This window comes from Mandrillus leucophaeus, unplaced genomic scaffold (assembly GCF_000951045.1).
Source record: "Mandrillus leucophaeus isolate KB7577 unplaced genomic scaffold, Mleu.le_1.0 Scaffold723, whole genome shotgun sequence".
Lineage (NCBI taxonomy): Eukaryota > Metazoa > Chordata > Mammalia > Primates > Cercopithecidae > Mandrillus > Mandrillus leucophaeus.
The window spans coordinates 828,451-853,521 of NW_012107842.1; the positions used below are offsets into that span (position 1 = coordinate 828,451).

A 25,071-nucleotide genomic window follows, 5' to 3' on the forward strand; every position below is an offset into this window, starting at 1 on the left:
TTTTTTTTTCTTTTGTGTGTGATTATTTTTTAAAAATTTTATTTAACTTTAGAGATGGAGTCCTACTATGGTACCTAGGCTGAACTCAAACTCCTGGGCTTAAGGGATCTTTCTGCCTAAGCCTCCTGAGTAGCTGGAACTACAGTTGCATGCCATTGAGGCTTAATTAAGATATTAAGAAAAAAACTTCAATTTTGAAACAGTAATATAAAACCAAATGAATTATGATTAGTGTTTTTATTTCTGCAAAGCTATTATATATGATATAACCAAATATCAGCTGATTTAGGAATAAATGATTTATTTTGTCAGGAAAATATAAACATGCCACTATTTTCAATTACAGTTTGATCATCTTGCTACCATCACTTTGACAGGCTATGTTTACATCTTTTAAATGTTAATTTCAATGAATATACATTCTCTCTGTGGAAGTCATTCAAATATAAGAATAACCATAGGAAATAATGACTAATAGGCAATGGCAATAAATAACCAGAGCTACAACTTGACATGTGCTTGAAAAAGATCAGAGGTTTGAAGGCTGACTACAGAAGAAATTTCTCCTTTGTCTCACACATATATCTTGTCGGGGCAAGGAGAACTGCTGAGGGAAAAACATTAAAATGTATCTGTAGGAGCTGGGTTAATCTGCAAAGGCAAGGTCACAATTAAATAAAATTCCACTGAATTATACCACAGTCAGAAAAACGTGTAACTAAAAGTTTTAGTTATAAAAGTCCTTTAAGAGTGAGAGAAAGGAGAATGAGTGGTAAGTAATTAAAAAAAAACAAAAACAAAAATAATGATAGAAGAAAACAGAATGAAAGGAAAATACATACACGTGATGAATTTCTGGGATAGCTTGATCACTCGACATTTTGTGAGAATCCTCCACAATTACTTTGATGCACATAGGGAAATACAAGCATGTAGCTTTGCTGTACATCTTAAATATTCCTCAGCATATAATAGTTCCAGAACTCATCTTTTTGTGGGTTTCACAAAAAGAAAACTCATGGCATTTGTAAAATGAATCATGGAAAAAATCTGTTTTAAGCCATGTTTTGCTTGTTTATTCTATATAAAGGTAAATGCAATTCATTTAATATACACTCATTTGAAGAACAATGATTTGGGATAAAAACAAATGACTTTCTCATGTATTTTGGTGTGATGAGTATTTCTTTAAAGAGGACACATTGTGTGTATGTAATAGGATGGCAACCAATGAAATAAGATCAGACTAGACCTTATAAGGAAGAAGGAAATTAAAAATTATCATTATCACTATCACCTGCAGGGAGTAATTTATCATTTCTGTTCTTCATTGGTATCATGTTCCAACAGCATGTGGTTACAGCAGATACAATTAGGCAGCTGGCCACAGAAGTAGGAGGATAATGTGCTTTTGATGGAGTTTATCCAAGCATGGAGATAGAGTGCTTGTAATCCATGCAGCAGAATCACTATAACAAAAATACAATTTTTCGTTGAAGTAGTTCTTTCAAAATCATAATATGGAATGCAAAAGCCAACTGATGAGTCTGAAGCAAGCAAAGAAAGAGTAAGCAGACAATGCATAAAAATGACTGTTACAGCTTAGATCATTGTATATAAACCAAGCAGATGAAAATACAAACATAAGCTATATGAGCTGCCACATATAGAGGATGAACTGTGCTAGTAATAACTGGTGTTTAAGAAGACATAATCAACAAATATGAAAATTATATATTATGATTTTTTTCCCCAATTGTAACTATACATTAAATTATGGACTCTTCCTTTTTCAATTAATTTTCTATTGTATCCCAAGAGAAAAATCTGCACCTTTTTTGTTCATGATTCCTCTAGGGAACAATACACATTAAGTGCCATATACTTCTCAAGAGATACTGCCAGATTGAGTGGTTTTAAAAAATAGACCAAGCAATATGGGAAGTAGTAAAACAGACAATAGGTCTAAAAATATTAAAAAAAAATACTTTTATTGAAAAACACAATGTAATTTATTTCGGATCTACTTAGAATATTTCAAGATAACTGAAACTCCTTTTAAATTTATTTGGGATTGCTTCCTTGTAATTTCAAAATTGCTTATTAAAGTGGTTTTGGGGGGCAAAAATCATCTTCAGTCTATAACATGAATACTTTCATTAATTGATACCTCACATGCCTTAATTGCTCTACATTTCTTCCTAGCTATAAACACAAAATTATTTTATACAACTAGTATTCATTGACATTTACTGATTTTTCACATTTTAAAAACTGCTTAATATATATAATGTACATTCAGTGTAAGTGTATATCATGCTGAATTTTCAAACTAAACACAGCTGTGAAACCCACACCCAGAAGAAAAAAACAGATCATCTTAGCACCCTAGTAGTTCCCCTTATGCACCTAGACTCTACAAGGCACCCTATGCCTCTAACAACCTATCCTAATACTCTTAAGCAAAGATTCATTTTTCCTACTATACTTAAATATATAGAGAATCATACATCAGGTAGTCTTTTCTATCTGGCTAATTTTCCTCAATATTGTTTGTGAAATTCATCTACATTATTGCAGATGATTCATTTTCATGGCTGTAAGGTGTATGTGACAATATAATTTAGTTTACTGCTGACAGGCACTTGAACAGTTTCTGTGAATATATGTACCACAGCCATTGGGTATATACCTAAGAGAACTACTGGTATGTAAATGTTTACCACTTTTGTTCACCTTTATTCCTTCCTGAATTTCCGGCCTTCCATCAGGGATCATTTGCTGTTTGCCTGAATATCCCTCGGTACTTCCTTTGGCACAGGTTTTTTAGGCAAATTCTTTTTCTTTTCTGCTTATCTGAACATATCTGTATTTCAGTTTCATTCTTTTTTTTTTTTTTTTTTTTTTGAGATGGAGTCTTGCTCTATTGCCCAGGCTGGAGTGTAGAGGTGCAATCTCGGTTCACTGCAACCTCCACTTCCTGAGTTCAAGCGATTCTCCTCCCTCAGCCTCCCAAGTATCTGGGACTAGAGGTGTGTGCCATGACGCTCGGCTAATCGTTGTAATTTTAGTAGAGACGAGGTTTCACCATGTTGGCCAGGCTGGTCTCGAACTCCTGACCTCAAGCCACCCGCCTGCCTCACCCTGCCAAAGTGCTGGGATTACAGGCATGAGCCACTGTGCCCAGCCAAGTTGTCCACTTTCATTCTTAAAAAATATCTTAGTTGGGTTAAACTCAGGGTTGGCAGTTATTTTCTGGCATCACAGTGATAATGTCATCATTACAATTTCTTCTGTTTGTCTTTTTTCTTCTGATTCCATTGTTCCTCTCCTCTGTTCCCCCAATTCCATTGTTCTTGTGCACCTGGCTAACACAGGGCATAGATGCTCTGTATTAGGTAGGTGTACAAGGGGGGCTACTAGGGTGCTGAGATGTTATGTTTCTTCATCTGGGTGTGGGTTTCACAGCTGTATTCAGTTTGAAGATTTGCCAATTGTAGAAATTATCTACTAGTCTATTTAGCTCCTCTTTAAAGGTAATTCCAGCACCATAGCTCCACCAACTTTGAGATCTTTCTTTGATTTCTGTAGTTTTACTAGGATATGTCTAGGTGTGGATTTCTCTTCCCTCTTTTAAACTGAGATATAATTCACATACCATAAAAATTGACCCATTTAAATTGTACAATTCAGCATTCTTTAGTGTACTCAGAGTTGTGTAACCATCACTACAATTTAATTTTAAAACATTTCATCTCCTCCAAATCTTCCATCCATTCTCCTCTCGTTCAGTCTGTGTCTACAGATATACCTATTCTGGATATTTCATCTAAATGGAATCATACAAGAGATGGTCTTTTGTGACTGGTGTCTTTCACTTAGCATAATGTTTTTAAGGGTTAACTATGTTGTATCATGTTTCATTCTTTTTTATTGCTGAATATTACATTGCATGAATATGCCAAATTTTATTTATCCATTTTGTAGGTGATGGACATCTGAATTACTTCCATTTCTTAGCTATTACGAATAATGCTGCTATAAACATTTGCGTGGGCATGTTTTCACTTCTCTTAGATATACACCTACATTTCGATCTAATTTAAAAATTACACTATTTAGGTTATGTTGTACTTTTTAAATTGTTGCTTTCATCTGTTTTGGAAAACTCTTAGCCAACATCTCTTTAAATATTGTAACATTCTCATCCTCCTTTTCTCTGGGATGCCCATTTACATGTATATGTAATTAGACCTTTCCTTGTATCCATGTTATTTCTTGCCCTTCCCTCTGTCTCATTCTTGCATCTCTCCAGGCTTCTTCCTGGACATTTTCTTCTGCCCTAAAATCCAGTTTGCGGATCTTCTCTACACAAATATGTGAAGATCTGCTGCTCAAATCATATTTAATTTGGTCTTAGAATGTCTGTTCTTTTCCAAACAGTATTATTTTTAAAAATGTTTCCATTGGTTAAAATTTGCAATGTCTTTTCTCTTTGAATTTAGTAAGCATAGTTTTTTCAAAATCTGTGTCTGTTATAACTAATTCCTGGAGCACCTAGAGCTCTGTTTTTATTGTCTACTGCTTCAACTGGTTCTTGATTCATGTTTTTGTGTCCTTGTGTGACTGATTACGTCTGAATATGTTTTGAACATTAATATTTGAAAAACTTCGTGAAAATAATTTGAAACCTGTAATAATCTTCTAGAAAGATCTTGTGTTTCTGCAGGGAACCTGGGGGCATGAGCAAACCGAGGTCTTAATCTAATATCAGGGTTTGAGATTTCTACTTCTCTCATATCTTATCTTGGGCACAGTCTTTATGGTCCCAATGCAAAGTGCTGCAAAACTATAAGGGTCCCATTTTGTATTCCTATCCATGTAAGCGACATCAAAAGGGCTACACAGTCTTTCAGCTCCTTCCTCTGAATTGGTAAATGCCTATAGGACAAAAGTAGCCCCAAATGTTAGTCTCATTTTTCAGATTACCTTCTTTTCTGAGTCTTGGCTTAGTAGTACGTCCTTATTTGATAACTTCAAACAGATAGCATTTAACATTTTTTTTGGCATTTGTAGCTGTTTTCAGCAAAAGGGTTTCTCCATTTTATGTGGCTCACCAACACAGGAGGAAGATTATTCACTGTATTGCTTTTTCCTCCCTAAGGCCCCCTACCTGTATGATAAAGACAAACCAGAGACTGGGCAATTTACAAAAGAAAGAGGTTTAACTGAACTTGCAGTTCCACGTGGCTGGGGAAGTCTTACAATCATGGTGGAAGGCAAAGAGGAACAAGTCATGTCTTACATGGATGGCAGCAGGCAAAGAGAGTTTGTGTATGAAAACTCCCCCTTATAATAAACATCAGATCTTGTAAGAAAGACTCACTTTCATGACAGCAGCGCAGGAAAGACCTGCCCCTATGACTCAGTTACCTCTTACTGGGTCCCTCCCACAACACATGGGAATTCAAGATGAGATTTGGGTGGGGACACAGCCAAACCATATCACGGTAACACCCACCCCAATTCTTAAACTAACTCATTTGTTATGTCCCAGTTTAAATATTACTTCCTCTGGGCAGCCTTCTTTAATCCTAGAGTAGGTTATAATACATCCATTAAATGTTCCTGCACTCCTTGTAGTAACACTCACTATATAATACTTTTTGTTCAATGTCTTTGTTCACTTGTAGATCCTAATAGCCCCTTAAGGGCACTCTTACCATTTCTTTGTTCACCTCTGTATCCTTACTGCCTAAGCATGCCTGGGCATGCCATCTAAATGGTGAAATTGCACTGAGTTACAAAGGCATGAAATATCCTGGAATGTTCAGGGACTACAGGAAATCAGTATGATTTATTAAGTAAACTATTTGTTAAATGACAAAAAGATGGCCAACCTGTCCCAACCTTTGGTAAAAGGAAATGATGATGCTTTAACTTATAACTTCCTATTTTCAATTAAAAACTGATATCAGATGCAACTACTTCAGACAAATATTCCCTCATCTGTACAATTAATCACTTCCCGCTAATACAATACATATGGTATTAGAAAGACTTTCATGAAGAAGCCACACTTAAAGTAAAAACCTTAAAGATGATCAGGGAAAGGAAGAGTATACAAGGCTAAGGGTGTCTTTTATATGCCTCTGCTATTCTGTTATAGAGCACTACATTACAATTCTCCATTTATGTTGGCCTCTCCTTCTAAATGAATGTCTTTAGGGCTAGAAATTACATTTTGATTATTTGTTGTACTCATAGTGCCTAGCACGGAAGCCCACACATAGGGTTCAGTACATGTTTGAATGAAAAGTGATGTTGCATAGTACTTTTTTTTTTTTTTTTGCAATCTCTGCCATTTAAAAAGGCTTGCAGCCCACTGCTTCTCTAGATTTCTCTCCTCCTGCTCCCTCACACATCATCGGTTTTCCACTGCTTGATATCAATGACTGCTATTTCCTTATATTCCATTTTTTGTGCTGCTTTCTAATCTTCCCCAAAAACTATCCATGCAAAGGCCCCTATGTTCCATTCCTATTTCCTCAAATTATCAGTTATAAGCAAACATTATATTTTAATTTTAAGAATATATTTGTTCACCTGAACAAAACATACACTGAATTTACAAATCAAGGCAGAACAAAAAAATTAGTTTTATGACTGCTGAAGAGGTTTAAAACTGATAACTATTAAAACTAATTTTTGTGTCTAGGTGACCAAGTTCTACCAAATGCTACTTGTCTTCACAACCCTTCAATAGTATAAATTAAGAGATGGAAAACTGAAAGAACAATTTAACAGACAGTAAAAGGGGGACATATAGAAGATGTGATATGCCCTGTTTTCTGAAATGAATAGTTTTTTCTTTTTTTTGCCCTTTTGAAAAGTAAGGTAGAAAGATGGCTACCAAATCACCATCTAAGCCCTTCTGTTATGTACCCGATACATAGGGTGGAAACTAAAAATCTGGCAAATATTATAAGGTATATTCTGAGTCATTTGGTATATATATCAAATTTATTTTTCTAATTTTTGACTTGTCTTTCCATGAGGACTGATTTCCTCCTGTTAATACATACATCTACATAAGATGTCTGTAAACATTAGGTACTTTAGGAGTTTTAGAAGATCTTAATGCCAATATTCTCACAATGGTTTCTGTCAGTGCCTAAGTTAAAATAAATCTGAACCTGGGAAGATTACTTCCTTATAGGTCATTACTCCAGGGGTAACTGGCTGAATCAAAAAGGAAAATACCTGGTCAAGCTCATTTCTTATCACAATCTAATAATGTTAATTGACAGCCTCTGTGATAAGTCTAGGGAGAACCCCTCTGACATCTCTAATCAAGAGTTCACTCTTATTGATTATTTGATAAATACACTATTTTGTGCTTATTGCTGTACTTCAGATAGATATTCTAGTCCTGCTTGAGTGTGATTATTTCTCAATTTATTGTCCTTCAACATTGCTGATTTCAAGTGTAAACCTATACCTATCTAGAATTAAACGATTTTAATATAGCTTAAGAATTTTAAGATTCTACTCAAATTGTATTTTAGAACAATTTGAGTTATAATATCACTCAAATGGAGGCTTTAGGATCAGAATCTTTTAAAATGCTACTACAATTTCTTTAATGTCTCTGAAATTTAAATAATTACAGAAATGCAGAAGCATTATTTTCAGCATGGCTTTCAAAAGAGGATCAGGCACATGAATCTCTATCAACTCTATGGACAGGTTAGTTTACTCAACTTCAGGGTTCCTCATTTTGTGAACTTTTGCATTCTCTCTGACTAGGTTTAAATACGATTTCAGTATTACAGATGATTCCTCCCCCTATGCTAGGCAACAAACACATACCTAAAAGTTATCCAAAGCAGGAAATGTATCTTCCTAAACATTTTTTCATAATGGTAATGTTTCCAAAAAGACTATAAAAGAGTAGACAGAAAAGCTAAACACAAAGAACGGGTTGAAAAAAACACAGATTTTAAAAAGGCTAAAATCCTCTGGGGTTCAATTTCAAGGGCTGTTGACTCTCTAGGGTTGCAAAAATGAAAGATAAAGTCAAATGGAAGTAAATTTTGAGAGCAATGCATAAGGTGCACCTGGACTTCAATCAATTATGGAAAATATTAGAACTAGACAGAATCCCTTTGAAACAAAGTAGTAAGACATTATTTTATAGTACTCATATTCTGCAGAGGATAAGTCACATGGGAAAAATCTCAAAATTACCTTGGAAAATCTCTTAAGATGTCATTTTGGAGACTAACATATAAACTATCCCTCAGTAAGTTCAATACAACCCGTTCTTTAAGCAATGGTACAAATCACCATTTCTTTGGCTGGGTTCCAGATGAAGTAGATGGCTTATAGTGAGTGCCATAGTGTATTAAAAATACACACTTTTATAAAGACAATCACATGCAGTCTAGCAAGATGCTCATCCTACAGAAATCTAAAGAAACAGCAGATGTGTTTCTCACCTCATGCTCATTTTGGGGCACATGTTCAAAATTAAAAAGGAGGACAGAATCATCTGTACTACTGAGACCATTATTTCTCTGACTCTTTTTTTCAACCTGAATGCTTGCAGTTAATTTGCATAAATTATATCTGCATATGATGCTACTCCACTGGATTTGCTTTAAAAAACGAGCTTTTGGAACTCAACAGCCTCAATGAATAGCATAGGTTAAAAAATACATCCTCATTCAAGAGCAATTTATGAAATTTTATGATTGTTTAAAATGCTTTGTTAAATAGTGTCAGCAGCATATTTTGGTGGATATTTTCAAAAAGTCTTCCACGAAATGTTCTTTGATTCCTACTCTCAAGTATCTGGGCCAAATATGTCACAAGTATGACTTGACAAGACAGGTTACAGGACTGTGTTTCAATTCCCTACTAGATATCACTACTTAACTCAAAGGTATGAAATTCAACATACTAATAATTGAGCGTCTGATCCTCACCTCTAAATGTGTTCTTCTTCCAATTTTCTTTGACTTAAAAAGACAGGACCATTATTTTTCAAATTGTATAAGAAACCTTGGAGTCATCACTGATACTGAGAGCAATGGGAGTTATGCCCTCACTCCCCATTATCTAACCCATTCTCAAATCCTGTCAATTTTCTCTCTTAGATAACTCATGAACAAGTCCACTAAAACTGCCTTTGTGTAAGTCACTGCAAATTATTGCCTGAGCTACTAGATTAACCTACCCATTGGCCTCCCACAACCACTCTAGTCTCCTCTTTGTTCTCCATATTCTAGACATAGTCTTTCTAAAGGGCCCTTCTGATCACAACACTGTTTAAAAAACATCACAACTGAAACGGCCAAATAGCACAAGGTGCTTTCCATCTCTTAGCACTATGATCTACATGCCCCAGCCATGCTAGGCTTCTTTCAACTCCATCAAATCACTGACAACCAGACAGACATTTTTTGGCTTTGGTCAACTTTTCAACTGAAGTATTACATACAAACAAAAAAACAGATTTTTAGCTAATGCAAGAACCACTGGTTTTACATAGAACACACACACACACACACACAGAAGTGAGCAAATCATTGGGATACATCTCAGTGAACTTTTTCAAGGTGAACACACTTGTATAACCACTACCCAGATCAAGATATGGACCACTCCTAGTACTCCAGAGACTTCTTTTAAGGTCCTTTCCAGTCAAAGTCACCCCACAAATTGTAACCACTATTCTGATGTCCATGATCAGATGGATCTCGAACTCCTGGCTTCAAGTGATCCTTCCAAATGTTGGGATTATAGGTATAAACCACTGTGCCCAGCCTTCCCCCGCTTTTTAAATCAACTGTTTGTTCATGAAATTCATCCATGTCGGCAAGCTCATCTTTTTCAATGCTGTATTTTATTCCATAAATATACCACATTTATCCATCATACTTTCTAGCTTGGGGCTGAAGAAGGCTGCAATGGACATTCTTGAACATTTTTTTTTTTTTTTTTGGTGAACATATCAACGTATTTCTGTGTGTGTATCTGGACCCAGGAGGGAAATGTTTAAGACACAGGGTAAACATGTATTCAGCTTTGGTAACTACAGCAGGTGGCTGAGATGTACAGAAATATCTTTATCTCAGTGCAGTACTTATGCCTCATCACTCTTAGGCATTTCTTATTGTTATGAGATTCTTTAAAAAAATACCCTACTATCACAAATTTCAAACATACACAATTACAGAACCTCTGACGAACTTATCACCTATATTCGGCACATATACTTCACCTATTCTCTTGAGCAAATACCCTATATTATGTCATTTCTTCCCTCCAAATTCAGTTTGCATCTGTAAAAAGATGGACATTTTCTTAGATAACTAGAATGCCCTTATCACATGTAACCAAATTTTCAATAATTCTTTAGTATTATCTAATATCCATAGGGTGAATTTTTTTTCCACTGAGGGGTGGCGTTGAAAATAGGGTGAATTTTATCATGTTTCCACTATTAATGTCTCCTGAATAGAGGAACTATCGGTTTTGGCTTGTTTTACCACATTCCCAATGCCTCTCAGCTCCTAGTGTGTGCTACTACTCAAAGAACATTTCCTGAGAATAAACGAAGACATGTAAATGTTCTCATCAGCATCTAAGCCCAGCCACAAAGGTTCAGATTTCAGAGAAGAGTAGAAAGTTCAGGACCATACTTTAGACCACATGGTCATTCACAAGGAGGAACCTAAAACCAACTGTAGAGGTGGTATCACATAATGAGAAATGTTCTCCCCAAAGACATAAAATTTACTTAATGAAGCCTATTAAAATATATACCAGATGTCCCATTAAAACCTATGATGCAAGTTCAAGACAAATCTTACTATTTCTAAGCAGCACAGATGTGTTTTAATAATTAGTTTCGTTAGCTGATTAGCTTTGCAAGGTCAAAATTAGGTCAACTTACAACAAAAAGTACTAAGAGCTAATTTAATACCTAGAAATGAGCTTAGAGTTAGTAGGATTCTGTTGTCAGAGATTTTTCAGAAGCATTATAAGATTTAAAGAACACAATTGCAAATAAATGGGCTAATCTTGAAGTTTTTTTCTTAAGCCATTAGAAAAATTTAAAGCTTAATTAAAAAGTAAAATGAAAACAGAGTATTATGACTAAGAGATCACTGATTTGAATTGTAAACATTTTAAAGTTTCTTTTAATAGCAATTGCATTAGCCTTAAAAAACTGAATAACTGAAAGACTTGTTTTGATTCCATCCAAAGCTAAATATTGGTGCCTCTTAAATATCTCTATCATTTATCAAGTAGTTTTTTTTTTTCTCAGAGTCTCACTCTGTCTGGAGTGCAGTGGTACAATCATTGCTCGCTGCAGCCTTCAACTCCTATCAAGTAGATCATCAAAGAAAAAGCAAAGAACTCAAAGGTAACATAAAATTTACTTTTACTTCACTAACTTTTGTTTACTTTCATTTACCTTTCTAACTTTATTTCCGAACTTTCTAAAATCCTAAATATGTAGGCCCAGATTTATTTTCCAGTTTGGGCTTTAAAAAGCAATTTATTCAAGGATGACTTCTAATTAGGATGTAGAGGGTTGCAAAAGACCCTCACTCTGACATAACAAAAAGAAAATACTAGACTGACTAAACATTTCTCATTAAAACCACAGAGAAGTCTCACATGCAAATAGGTCTAAATATACTGTCTGCAGAGAGGAATAAATTCTTCCTAGCTGAGCAAAAACAGCAGCTTTCATACCTGAGGGCATTTGCCCAATGCTAGGGCTCATGCAGTGGGTAAAGTAGCAAAAATGCCATAGGCGCAAGAACTGTGCTGGGACAAAGAAATACTAGCCAGGCCCAGTGCACTGGTGCACTAGTATAGTGCCCTGGAATATGGAGAAAACCAAAAGGCAGAGCTGGTCCTCTCTTCAAACCAATTCTCCCTCATGTTACTTACTGGAGTGGAAGAAACTGGTGGTTGCGCTGCAAAGCAGGAAGAGAGGGGGGTTTCTTCTAACCCAAAACCTTCTGTGGCCACACAGTTCACTATCTAATATGACATTACTATTCATTTATCTGCTATTCCAGAAGCTACTGCTTAGAAAGAAGAAGGTATTTGTTTCAAGTACCTCAAGAAAATCTATTTATTTGAACATCAGATTTATTAATGAACCCTCAGGAGAGTAAATACCCTCTTCTCAAGAACAGATGACTCACTACACTGTTTACTCTGCAAGACTCTACTTTTTTTGTTTTGTTTTTGTTTTGAGACAGTGTCTTGCTCTGTCACCCAGGCTGGAGTGCAGTGGTGCTATGTCAGCTTATTGCAACCTTCACCTCCCAGGTTCAAGTGATTCTCCTGCTTCAGCATCCCGAGTAGCTAGGACTATAGACATGCACCACCATGCCTGGCTAATTTTTGTATTTTTAGTAGAGACCGAAATGGTTTTGAACTCCTGACCTCAGGTGATCTGCCCGCCTCAGCCTCCAAAACTGCTGGGATTACAGGCGTGAGCTGCCGCGCCCAGCCAAGACTCACTTTAAAACCCACCCCTAGATGTGTCTACCAATTCTCAACTCATGCCAAATCCTAATCAGGACCTTTTCCCTCCAATGCACACAATGAAAGACCTGCTGAGAATTTCATAAATATTTTCACATCCTTCCTCTGAGATGCTATTAAGACTGTCAAGGTAGTGGTCATCCTTACTGTAGTAAACCATAAACTTGGCTTTAGTTTGATGGTCTTCCCAAGAACTTGGCCAGAGGGAAGGGCTTGATCCTGTGCTTAAGACACTGGAAATCAAAAGGCATCAACCCTTCCTCCTAGCTAGCTAGGAGATATTCTTCTAAGGGAAAATATTACCTACTCTAGTCTGTATTATTGTTTTACACAATGTCTAGCATAAAATACGAGAACAAACTGGAAAATGTGACCCTTAAAAGGGAAGAGAAGCAAAATCACAGATCACTTGGGGAATAAGCAAATTCATCTTAAAAGAATGATTATAAATGTCAAGGAATTCAGATAAAAAGATGGATCAAACTGGTTAAAGAGATAAAATGAAAATGGACATTGTACAACTAAAAAAAATCTGAAATAAAAATATTTATTGGCTAAAAATGAACAGCAGAAAGAATACAAAAAAGAAATAATGAATTAAAAAGTAGGTGAAAACAAATTATTCAAAAGGAATTTAAGAAGTGACTACCATACTTCAAGCTTTTCCTTTATTTTGGGAGGGGCAAAGTTTTTCACTGCTTCATGGAATGTTGGCTGTAAAATTTATTAACTACACTTTTCCTCCAGAAACCCAGTCCCATACCCTAAATATAGAGATATACAGAGTCTCTGTATATCTCTATATTTAAACCTTTACATTCATATTAAAATGTTCACAGTACTTGCCTCCTTTCATTTAAGTGCCTTTCCAGGGCAGAGAATATGTTTTGTTTTGTTTTGTTTTTGAGATGGAGTTTTTGCTCTATTGCACAGACTGGAGTGCAATGGGGCAATCTCCACTCACTGCAACCTCTGCCTCCTGGGTTCAAGCAATTCTTCTGCCTCAGCCTTCCGAGTAGCTGGGATTACAGGCAACTGCCACCACGCCCGGCTAATTTTTTTGTATTTTTAGTAGACATGAGGTTTCACCATGTTGGCCAGGCTGGTCTCGAACTCTTGGCCTCGGGTGATTCACTCACCTCGGCCTCCCAAAGTGCTAGGATTACAGGTGTGAGTCACAGTGCCCGGCCATGTTTTGTTTGTTTTTACGTGCCTGCTTTATAGACAAGTACTTGGCACATAGTCAGCATTTAATATTTGTTTAAATCTGTGAATGTAAAGATTTAAAAGGTTATTAAAAAGACATTAAATAGGCAGGCGCGGTGGCTCACGCCTGTAATCCCAGCACTTCGGGAGGCTGAGGTGGGCAGACCACCTGAATCTGGAGTTCGAGACCAGCCTGGCCAACATGGTGAAATCCCATCTCTACTAAAATACAAAAATTAGCCAGGCATGGTGGCATGTGCCTGTAATCTCAGCAACTGGGAGGTTGAGGCAGGAGAATTCCTTGAGCCTGGGAGGTGGAGGTGGCAGTGAGCAGAGATCGCACCTCTGCACTCCAGCCCAGGAGACAGAGCTAGACTTCGTCTCACAAAAAATAAAGAGACATTAAATCTCTCTCATGACACTACTCAAATTTATGAAGTTTGATAGAATCCAAAATAAAGGACTTTAAGAGGTTTTTAAGTAAAAACAGTCATGTGCCACATATCAATGTTTCAGTCAATGACTGCATATACAATGGGGGTCCCATAAGATTATAATACTAAGGGGGCCAAGATGGCCAATTAGAAGCAGCTGCAGTCTGCAGCACTCAGCAAATGAAAGCAGCAAATGAATTCAGCACCTTCAACTGAAGTATCCAGGTTGTCGTATTGGGACTGACTGGGCAAACAGCTCAATCCACAGAAACAGAAGAAAAGCAGGGTGGGGTGACGGCCCAACCGGGAGCAGCACTGTAGAAAGTAACATTTCCTCTTCAAGGTTTCCCTTCTTGTTAAAGGATAATAATAATCATAAATGTTAGAAATAATTTATTTTAAAGACTAACTTTGTTCAAACCTCCTTGCTTTGTGCTAATAACTTTGTTAAGCCCTATCTCCTAAGTAGCTCACAGGCAAGTAGTACATTCTATGTCCTTGTACCTTAACCAAGATAGTTGTGCTAGACGTGCTCACAGGCATGTCCCAGCTCGCAGCCTTAAGAATGTTACTACTTTTCTAAGTCCTTTAGTAAACAACTTCCTGTTTTCCTTTGTCCTTCCATTGCTTTCACCTATTTAGAAAAGTTTTAAATTATTATCCAGTTAGGTTTTAGTTTAGATTGTGAGGTCTGGCTCCAGCCAACGTAAACAAGACATAGCAGCAAAGACAAGCTGCGTAAAAGACATAAATTGCTTCCCTCCTTTGTTCAAGTGTGCTCTTGCCATTGTTCTATCCGTAAGGAGCACCCGTTTTGCAGAAAGTACTTTTTGTCTAAATGCTGAGAGAACTTTTTGTCTAAATGCTGATTTTTTCCTTGCAGGACTGAAGAACAAGCATTCTAACAGCACGAAGCCAAAGGAACCCTCAGTCCCAGTCAAAGGAAGTGGTGAGTGATCGTGCGATCCTGCCCAGGAAACCACACCTCTCCCATGGATCTTTGCACCTAGGAGATCCCTTTGTAAGCCACACCACCAGGATCAATACACAGACCTGTATTGATCCTGGTCTCCACAGAAATACAAACAACCATCAAAGAATACTATAAAAACCTGTACATATACAGGTCCAATACACAGACCTGTACAGAGTCCTGGCAGAGCAGCTGCTGGGGCATACACAGAGACTCAGGAGTTTTGCATACTTTGGCTCCAGGATTCCTGGCAAGGCCAGAGATCTGTCCCTACATACTCTTAGGAGGGGAACTGAATCCAGGAAGCAAGTAGTGTCATTCTGTGGGCCCCACTGGCTTGGAATTCCAATCAAGTTTGCCTGAGAAGGACCAAATTCCCAGGGGGAGGGGTGGCTGCCATCTCTGCAGTTCTGTCAACTTGATTATTCCAGCCTGCTGGCTCTGGAGAGTCCAGATAGTCTGGACAAGGAATGGTCTCCCACAACACAGCACAGCTGCACTACCAAAAAGGAGCCAGACTTCTTCTTTAAGCAGATCCCTGATCCCATTCCTTCTACCTGGGTGAGACCTCCCAACAGGGGTCTCTAGCCACCTCCTAGCAGGGGCAGTTCAGCCTGGGAACAGGTCAGTACGCTGCAGGGATGGGGCTTCCAGAGGAAGGAGCAGGCTGCCATCTTTGCTGTTTTGTAGCCTTCACTGGTCAAAGCCTGTATAACACTTGGTATGAGAGAAACTGAGGTAACTAGGGGCTGGAATGGACCCACAGCAGCCCTACTATTAAAAACAGAAAACATCATCAATGAAAAACCTGACAAAAACCCCATTCAAAGGTTAACAACCTCAAAGATGAGAAAGGATCAACACAAAAATGCTAAAAACTCAAAAAACCAGTGCCTCTTTTCCTCCAAATGACCGCAGCGCCTCTCCAGCAAGGACACAGAACTGGGCTGAGGCTGAGATGGCTGAATTGACAGAAGTAGCCTTCAGAAGGTGGGTAATAATGAACTTTGCTGAGCTAAAGGAGCATGTTGTAACCCAATGTAAAGAAGCTAAGAATCATGATAAAACATTATAGGAGCTGTTAACCAGAAGTAAAACACTCCTCAGCAAATGCAAAAGAACTGATATAACAGTCTCTCAGACTTCAGCACAATTAAATTCACTTAAAACCACACAACTACATGGAAATTGAACAACCTGCTGCTTAATGACTCCTGGGTAAATAAGTGGAATTAAGGCAGAAAGCAAGGAGTTCTTTGAAACTAATGAGAACAAAGAGAATATACCAGAATCACTGTGATGCAGTGATTAAAAAAATGCAGTTTTAAGAGGGAAATATATAGCACTAAATGCCCACATCAAAAAGCTAGAAAGATCTTAAATCGACATCCTAACATCACAACTAAAAGCACTAGAGAACCAAAAGCAAACAAACCCCAAACCTAGCAGAAGGCAAGAAATAACCAAGATTAGAGCAGAACTGGAGACACAAAAAACTCTTCAAAACATCAATGAATCAGGAGCTGGTTTTTTGAAAAAATTAATACAATAGACCGCTAGCTAGATAATAAAGAATAGAAGAATCTAATAAATACAATCAGGAATGGTAAAGGAATATTACCATGGTCTCCACAGAAATACAAACAACCATTAAAGAACACTATAAAAACCTGTACGTAAACTAGAAAACCTAGAAGAAATGGATAAATTCCTGGACATATACACCCTCCCAAGACTGAGCCAGGAAGAAATTGAATCCCTGAACAGACCAATAATGAGCTCTGAAATTGAGGTGGTGATAAATAGCCTATCAACGCCCCATCCTCCCACCAACAAAAAAAAGCCCAGGACCAGATAGATTCACAGCTGAATTCTAATTCTACCAGAGGTACAAAGAGGAGCTGGTACCACTTCTACTGAAACCATTCAAAATAATTGAAAATGGAAAAGGAGGGACTCCTCCCTAACTCGTTCTATGAGGCCAGCATCATCCTGATACCAAAACCTGGAAGAGCTACAACAAAAGAAAACTTCAGGCCAATATCCTTGATGAACATCAATGCAAAAATCCTCAACAAAATACTGGCAAACTGAATTCAGCAGCACATGAAAAAGCTTATCCACCACGAACAAGTTGGCTTCATCCTTGGGAGGCAAAGTTGGTTGAACATATGGAATCAATAAATGTGATTCATCACAAAAACAGAACCAATGACAAAAACCACACAATTATCTCAATAGATGCAGAAAAAGCCTTCAGTAAAATTCAACATCCCTTCATGTTAAACACTCTAAATAAACTAGGTATTGGTGGAACATATCTCAAAATAATAAGAGGTATTTATGACAAACCCTCAGCCAATATCATACTGAGTGGGCAACAGCTGGAAGCATTCCCCTTGAAAACAAGCACAAGACAAGGATGCCCTCTCTCACTACTCCTATTCAACACAGCATTGGAAGTCCTGGCCAGGGTAATCAGGCAAGAGAAAGAAATATAGCATATTTAAATAGGAAGAGAGGAAGTCAAATTATCTTTGTTTGCAGATGACATGATCCTGTATCTAGAAAACTCCATCTCAGCCCAAAAGCTTCTTAAGCTGACATGATCCTGTATCTAGAAAACTTCATCTCAGCCCAAAAGCTTCTTAAGCTGATAAGCAACTTCAGCAAAGTCTCAGGATACAAAATCAACGAGCAAAAAATCACTAGCATTCCTATACACCAACAACAGGCAAGCAGAGAGCCAAATCATGAATGAGCTCCCATTCACAATTGCTACAAAAAATACCTAGGAATATCACTAACAAGGAAACTGAAAGGCCTCTCCAAGGAGAACTGCAAACCACTGCACAAGGAAATAAGAGAGGTCACAAACAAATGGAAAAACATTCCATGCTCAGGGATAGGAAGAATCAATATTGTGAAAATGGCCATACTTCCCAAAGTAATGTACAGGTTCGATGCTATTCCCATTAAACTACCATTGACATTCTTCACAGAATTAGAAAAACTATTTTAAAATTCATGTGGAACCAAAAAGCCTGAATAGTGAAGATGATCCTAAGCAAAAAGAACAAAGCTGGAGGCATCATGCTACCCAACTGCAAACTATAGTTCATGGCTATCGTAACCAAAACAGCATGGTACTGGTACAAGGACAGACACATAGACCAATGGAATAGAATGGAGAGCTCAGAAATAAGACTTCACACTTACAATCATCTGATCTTCAAAAAACCTGATGAAAACATGCGAAGGGGAAAAGAGTCTCTATAAAGTAGTGCTGGAAGAACTGGCTAGCCATGTGCAGAAAATTAAAACTGGACCCCTTCCTTACACCATATACAAAAATTAACTCAAAATGGATTGAAGACTTAAACCCAAAACTATAAAAACCCCAGAAGAAAATCTAGGTACTACTACTAACGACATAGGCATGGGCAAAGATTTCATGATAAAAATGCCGAAAGCAATTGCAACAAAAGCAAAAATTGGCAAATGGGGTCTAATTAAAGAGCTTCTGCACAGCAAAAGAAACTATCATCAGAATGAACAGACAACCTACACAATGGGAGATTTTTGCAATCCATCTGACAAAGGTCTAATATTCAAAATCTACTGGGAACTAATGCAAATTTACAAGAAAAACCATTAAAAAGTGGGCAAAGGACAGGAATACTTCTTCACTTGTGGCCAACAAACATACGGAAAAAAAGTTCAATATTACTGATCATTAGAGAAACGCAAATCAAAACCACAAGGAAATACCATGTTATACCAGTCAGAATGGCGATTATTAAAAAGTAAAACAGATGCTGGTGAGGTTGTGGAGAAGGAGGAACACTTACATGGTTGGTGGAAATGTAAATTAGTTTAACCATTGTGGAAGACAGTGGTGATTCCTCAAAGACCGACCTAGAGGCAGAACTACCATTTGACCTAGCAATCCCATTACTGGGTACATATCCAACAGAATACAAATAATTCTATTATAAAGATACATGCACATGTATGTTCACTGCAGCACTATTCATGATGGCAAAGACATGGAATCAACCTAAATGCCCATTAATGGGAGACTGGATAAAGAAAATGTAGTATATATACATATATACCACGGAATACTATGCAGCCCTAAAAAGGAACAAGATCATGTCCTTTGCAGGGCCGTGGATGGAGCTGGGAGCTGTTATCCTCAGCAAACAAATGCAGGAACAGAAAATCAATCACCACATGTTCTCACTTATAAGTGGGAGCTGAATAATGCCAACACATGGATACCTGGGGAGGCAACAACAAATACTGGGGCCTGTTTAGAGGGAGGAGATTGAGGAAGGGAGAGCATCAGGAAGAACAGCTAATGGACACTGGTCATACTACCTGGGTGAGGGGATGATCTGTACAGCAAACCACCATGGCACACGTTTACCTATGGAAAAAACCTGCACATCCTGCACATGAACCCCAGAATTGAAAAGTTGAAGAAAAAATTATACCATATTTTTACTGTACCTATTCTATGTTTAGATATACAAATACCATTGTGTTATAACTGCCTATAGTTGTAAATACAGTAACATGCTGTACAGGTTTGTAACCTAGGAGCAATAGGCTATACCATATAGCCTAGGTGTATAGTAGGCTATACAATCTAGGTTTTCATAAGTATATTCTATAATATTTGCACAATGACAAGACTGCCTAACGATACATTTCTTCACATATATCCCCCTCATTAAGTGATGTATGACTGTATAAAAAAAGTCTGCTTTTTAAATTCACATGTTTAATAAAGAAAAATTCCTAGGAAAAACATTCTTAAATGACATTTATAAACATGTTAAGGAAAGTTTGTGCAAACTGAAAATTGCTATACCAGTCATGCTGGTACATGCTAATAGAAAAGTAGAATAAAAGAAAAAAATGCTGAAATTAAGATATAAAAACTATTAAGAGATGATATATCAAATAAAAGCCTTTACAGGTTGAATACCCATAATCTGAAAACCTGAAATGCTCCAAAATCTAAAACTTTGGGTGATGACATGACGCTCAAAGGAAATGCTTTTGGATTTCAGATTTTTGCATTAGGAATGCATAACTGGAAATGGAAATATTCCAAAATCCAAAAAATTTCTAAATCTGAAACACTTCTGGGCCCAAGCATTTTGCATAAGGGATACTCAACCTGTATTATTTGTGTGTGAGCATGTAATCTGATAAATCCATCTTACCTATTTTCATTTTTAAGGTAAACAACTCATTTGTTCTATAATAAGCATTACTAAAAATCATTTAATGTATACTTAGAATTATGAACGAACATACCTTTCTATACTTTTAAGTAGCTTATAGACACACAAATGCAAATATAAATGCCACTTGGCATACAGAGTAAAAATATTACATAAATGACATTATAAATAAACTAGAACTCACAAGACAAAACATGAGTTCTAAATTTTATAGTCTCACTGCTTTTGCTTTTGAACACCTATAAACTTTCCACAAAAATAATTGACTTTATTGTTCATTTTTGGCTAAGGAGGCTGATATGACAGATGAAATGTCAGGAGCCAACTAAACCTTCATCTCTATTGTAAAAACAATGACAATTTTATCTAAACTGTCAAAAATATCCTAGAATAAAGTAAGAAATGCTCAGAAAATTGCTATGTATGCGATACCAGTATTCATTGAAAAAGTATCCTTCAATCATTATAGGCAACCAAGATTCAAGACATTTACATATAAATATCACACGTTAAATTCCCAAAATATAAAGTCTGTTAATGTAAAACATTAAAATGCCATGAAACTTCATCTGTGGCATATGGGGATGTGTGTATTTGGTGGTGGAGAAGACTGCAGAAGAAAATGTTTTTCATGAAAGGTTCTAATGATCAAGAAGCTATATAAAAGTATTATCAGTCTATAGGATACATGCTCTTAAAATACAAAAGGGGTGTTCTTAGCATCTTGTAACTTTGTAAAATCCAATTTCCTCTAACTTTCAAATTAGGCCACAAATTTAGAATCTCATTAATAAATAAATGGTTATGACCAGGCGCAGAGTGGCTCACGCCTGTAATCCCAGCACTTTGAGAGGCTGAGGCAGGCAGATCATCTGAGGACAGGAGCTCCAGACCAGCACAGCCAACACAGTGAAACCCTGTCTCTACTAAAAATACAAAAATTAGCCAGCTGTGGTGGTGCACGTCTGCAGTCCCAGCTACTAGGGAGGCTGAGCCAAGAGGATCGCTTGAACCCTGAAGATGGAGGTTGCAGTAGGTTGAGATTATGCCACTGCACTCCAGCCTGAGCAATAGAGTGAGACCCTGTCTCAAAAAAGAAAAAAAAAAAGTTATACATATATTTAAACTGGGCTAACTACAATAGAGAAATTCTCCACCTTAATTAGCAGCTAAGCATTCAAGTTTCAACACCAGAGCAGCATTTAATATATGTGAAGGTTTGTACTTAGCAGTACAAATTCAGATTCTTTCTTCTTCCCTCTATCTAAAGTCCAATCTCTTCCTCTTATTCCCCAAAGTAATTTATTCCTTTACTAGGCTTTTAAAAAACTTTCAATATCTTCACTAATTCTTCTAACTATAAAGGGGAAACAAGGTTCCAATTAGGCACTCATCCTTTTTAATACTTTCGTTATAGATTATTCCCACAGAAGTTGGGCAACTAATCCATTCAAAGAGGCCATGCTTGCATAATAAGCTCCAGATGGATAGGTCCATAGGAGGGAGGGTAAGGAGTTGACACCACCTCAAAGAGCAAGAGAATCGAAGTAAATATGGGCGGATGGTTAAGATTCACAAATAATGAACACCTAATAAAAGCATTAGGCCACAAAATCTTATGTCAAGCTCACGTTACAGTAAGCATGCTGGGAAGGAGGTTTCCAAGAAACGTAGATGCTTAACCAAACAAGTATAAGCTTACTCTGAGAGGATAAAGGGAAACTTCAAAGATCTACCTCCTATCTGCTACAAAGAGGATGAACTATGGTATTGATTTCATCACATGAATCTGTGAGGCCTGTCTCTAAGAAGAGTGAATTCTGATTATACATATTCTCTTTCCCACTTCATTCCAACTGCTGGATTATTTGCCAAAAATAAACACTGTTAAATCTGTTTCAAATGCAACACGAAGCCTGCTTTCTTCTACCCCTTGAGATCTTATTCAAAGGTTTCTCTATGTTCTTTTAATAGTTTCTACAATCCCACCAAGAAGGTTTTTCAGGTCAGAAAAGAGTAAGGAGATTTTATTTCACAAGTAAAACATAGCAATTTTTTCCTTCACCAGCAAGATGGGAATAATATGAGTACTCATCTCAAATGGTTATTACGAGAACTAAATAATGCTTTTAAAGTGATCAGCACATTATCTGACATTCAAGTGTTCAATGACTGTTGATATAAGTTATCTTCCTCTGATAATATTAACTAAATTTGAAAGGATAACATCAGAAGAGTTAACATTCAATGCCAACTACTAAAATATTTTATCTTCAGTACCTGGCACGCATCCAATAAATGGTTTGTAACAATACATTCTTCCTGAGGTGAATTATGGAACTAGGTTATTCAGCAGTGACTAGACACCTAAAACTCCACTCCAACCTGCCACCTTCTTCGCAAACCTCAGGCTCACCTAATTTCCAAACAAACTTTTTCATAAACACCATTCAGGCAAGGTGAGACTAAAAATGCAAATCTAAATAAAAGGTACTTTATAGAGATATAATGTAACAGTTTACTTAAAATTCACTTTTCTTATGGAACTTTGTACAGGGACAAATGCAGCAAGTAACTACTTGACCCTTTGATTCTTCAATATTAAAAGTTCAATTACAATCTCTGAACTAGACAGACTATCAGTTTTTTTGTTTTGTTTCTTTTTACTCTTTTAAGTATACAGAATAAAACTAAGATGACTGAAAGATACAGTTTCATTTAATACAAATCTTCTTGTACTCTATCCTAAATACTAGGAAATAGAAAACAATTCCATGTATGTGTTATGAAACTCCAGATCTGTAGTACAAAACTGTAGCCAAAACTAGTTTCCAAAACTTACTGACAGCTAGGGCCCAAAATGACCTAGATTCACCAAGCAGATATGCTGAATGAAGATTTGGAAGGAGGAAATGGACCTACATGGGTTGGGAGGACAGAAAACCAGGAACCAGGATGGTAGTAAAGAGTTTCATTCATGTGGGGTTGTCAGTGGTGGCTAACACGGAGTGGGCCAGGGGAATTAGGGTAAACAGAACCTACAGTGGTAGGTGATTTAAAACAGGCAGCTCTGTAGCAGGCCAGTTTAAAGGTGTGGTTCTAGAAGTTTCTAGAAGTTCAAAATACAGTCTGTTCCTTTTGCTCTCCCAATGTGTCTGGAAACTACTGTATTCCCTCTAATAAATCTCTCAGTTTAAACAACTGATTTAAATTCAGTTGTCTAAAACTAAGAACCCTGACCAATAAACTAGAAAAAAAAGAACATTTCAATGAAAGTCAATAAACTTTTCTATCTATATAGAGTTCACAAATATGCACAACAGTTTTTGACATCTTCACTAGAGTTTCACATCTGCTCTATTTTGATTCATGTGATAGTCACTGAAAATATATGTGAAATATATACTTAATACTGGTGATATGACAATTTATATCTAGGAATTCCTTTATACATGATTGATCAATTTTCATCAGTCAAGATGGTCTTTTTTCAACTCTCATGTATTACTAATATCAAAACAGAGGAAAGTCTAGGAGTTAGTCTTTAGCCTAATTTCAATTGACAAAAATAATTACTAAAAAGCAGAATTAGAAAATGCATGGGAAATACAAAGAATCAAATTTTGCTTTTTGTTAATTAAATAAATGATGAGTGCTCCAAAGTCACAAATCTGGAATCTGGATATTTAAACTTTAAAAAATTATAAAGCCAACTTCAACTAAAAGAAGAAGCCCTCAAAACATCAAAGTACATTGTTAAACTTATTTGGATATAAAATAATCGCTGAATCAAAATGAACTGAAATAACTAAAGAAGACATGAAGTCTTGTGTATATCAATCTGAACCAAATATTTAAAAGAATCAGGCAGAAGACTCAATGTTAACATGACTTATAATCTATTTTACAGATTCTGACAATACAATTTTCCATAAAAATGGTAACTTCTGAGGACATAGTTTTAAAAACCATATATTTTAAAAATAATATAAATATTCATGTTAATACCACCTATATAAACTCATACTATAAAGGAGCACATTTTATGAACAATTTGAGTCTCCTGACGGCAGTAAATGTTACCTTAATAAATATTTATAAATTGAGGGGAAAAATTTTTTACATTTTAATAATTAATGTTTCTGGCTATATTGTAGGTATTTCACATATATCTCATTAATCCGTGTAATGAGTCATTGAAATAGAATTATCCCCATTTTTCTTAAAGCAATTAAATAGTCTGAAGTACAGATTACTTAGGTAACTTGAACAATGAAATAAGTGGTAGAACCACATAGGAACCCAGATCTCCCTAACGTTTCCAAAGGATTTTTTTCTATTAGACCATTAAATTATTATCAGATTTATTATTAGATTTTTGAAAGAAAGGTAACTATGAGATTTTTGAAAGTTAACTCAATAGCAATTCTATAATTTTTTCATACATAAATATAAAATATTCTACCAAATAAACATATCTTCCATCTAAATTAAATGTTAAGAGTTAAAGGGAGGAATACGGTATGAACTTTGGTCTTTGAAGATAAAGTTGAGTACTCTTGACTAATCACGTGATAGGAAATGATGAAGACTCTATACAGAAAAATCATTATGTAAACAG

The 25,071-nt window shown here is 36.4% G+C and overlaps 1 protein-coding gene across 3 annotated transcripts in view; it reads right to left on the reverse strand.

Moving 5' to 3' along the window:
* Positions 1-25,071, reverse strand: part of PRMT3 (protein arginine methyltransferase 3) — a 136,017-nt gene that overhangs the window by 19,607 nt on the left and 91,339 nt on the right. The gene's annotated exons all lie outside the window — the stretch shown is intronic.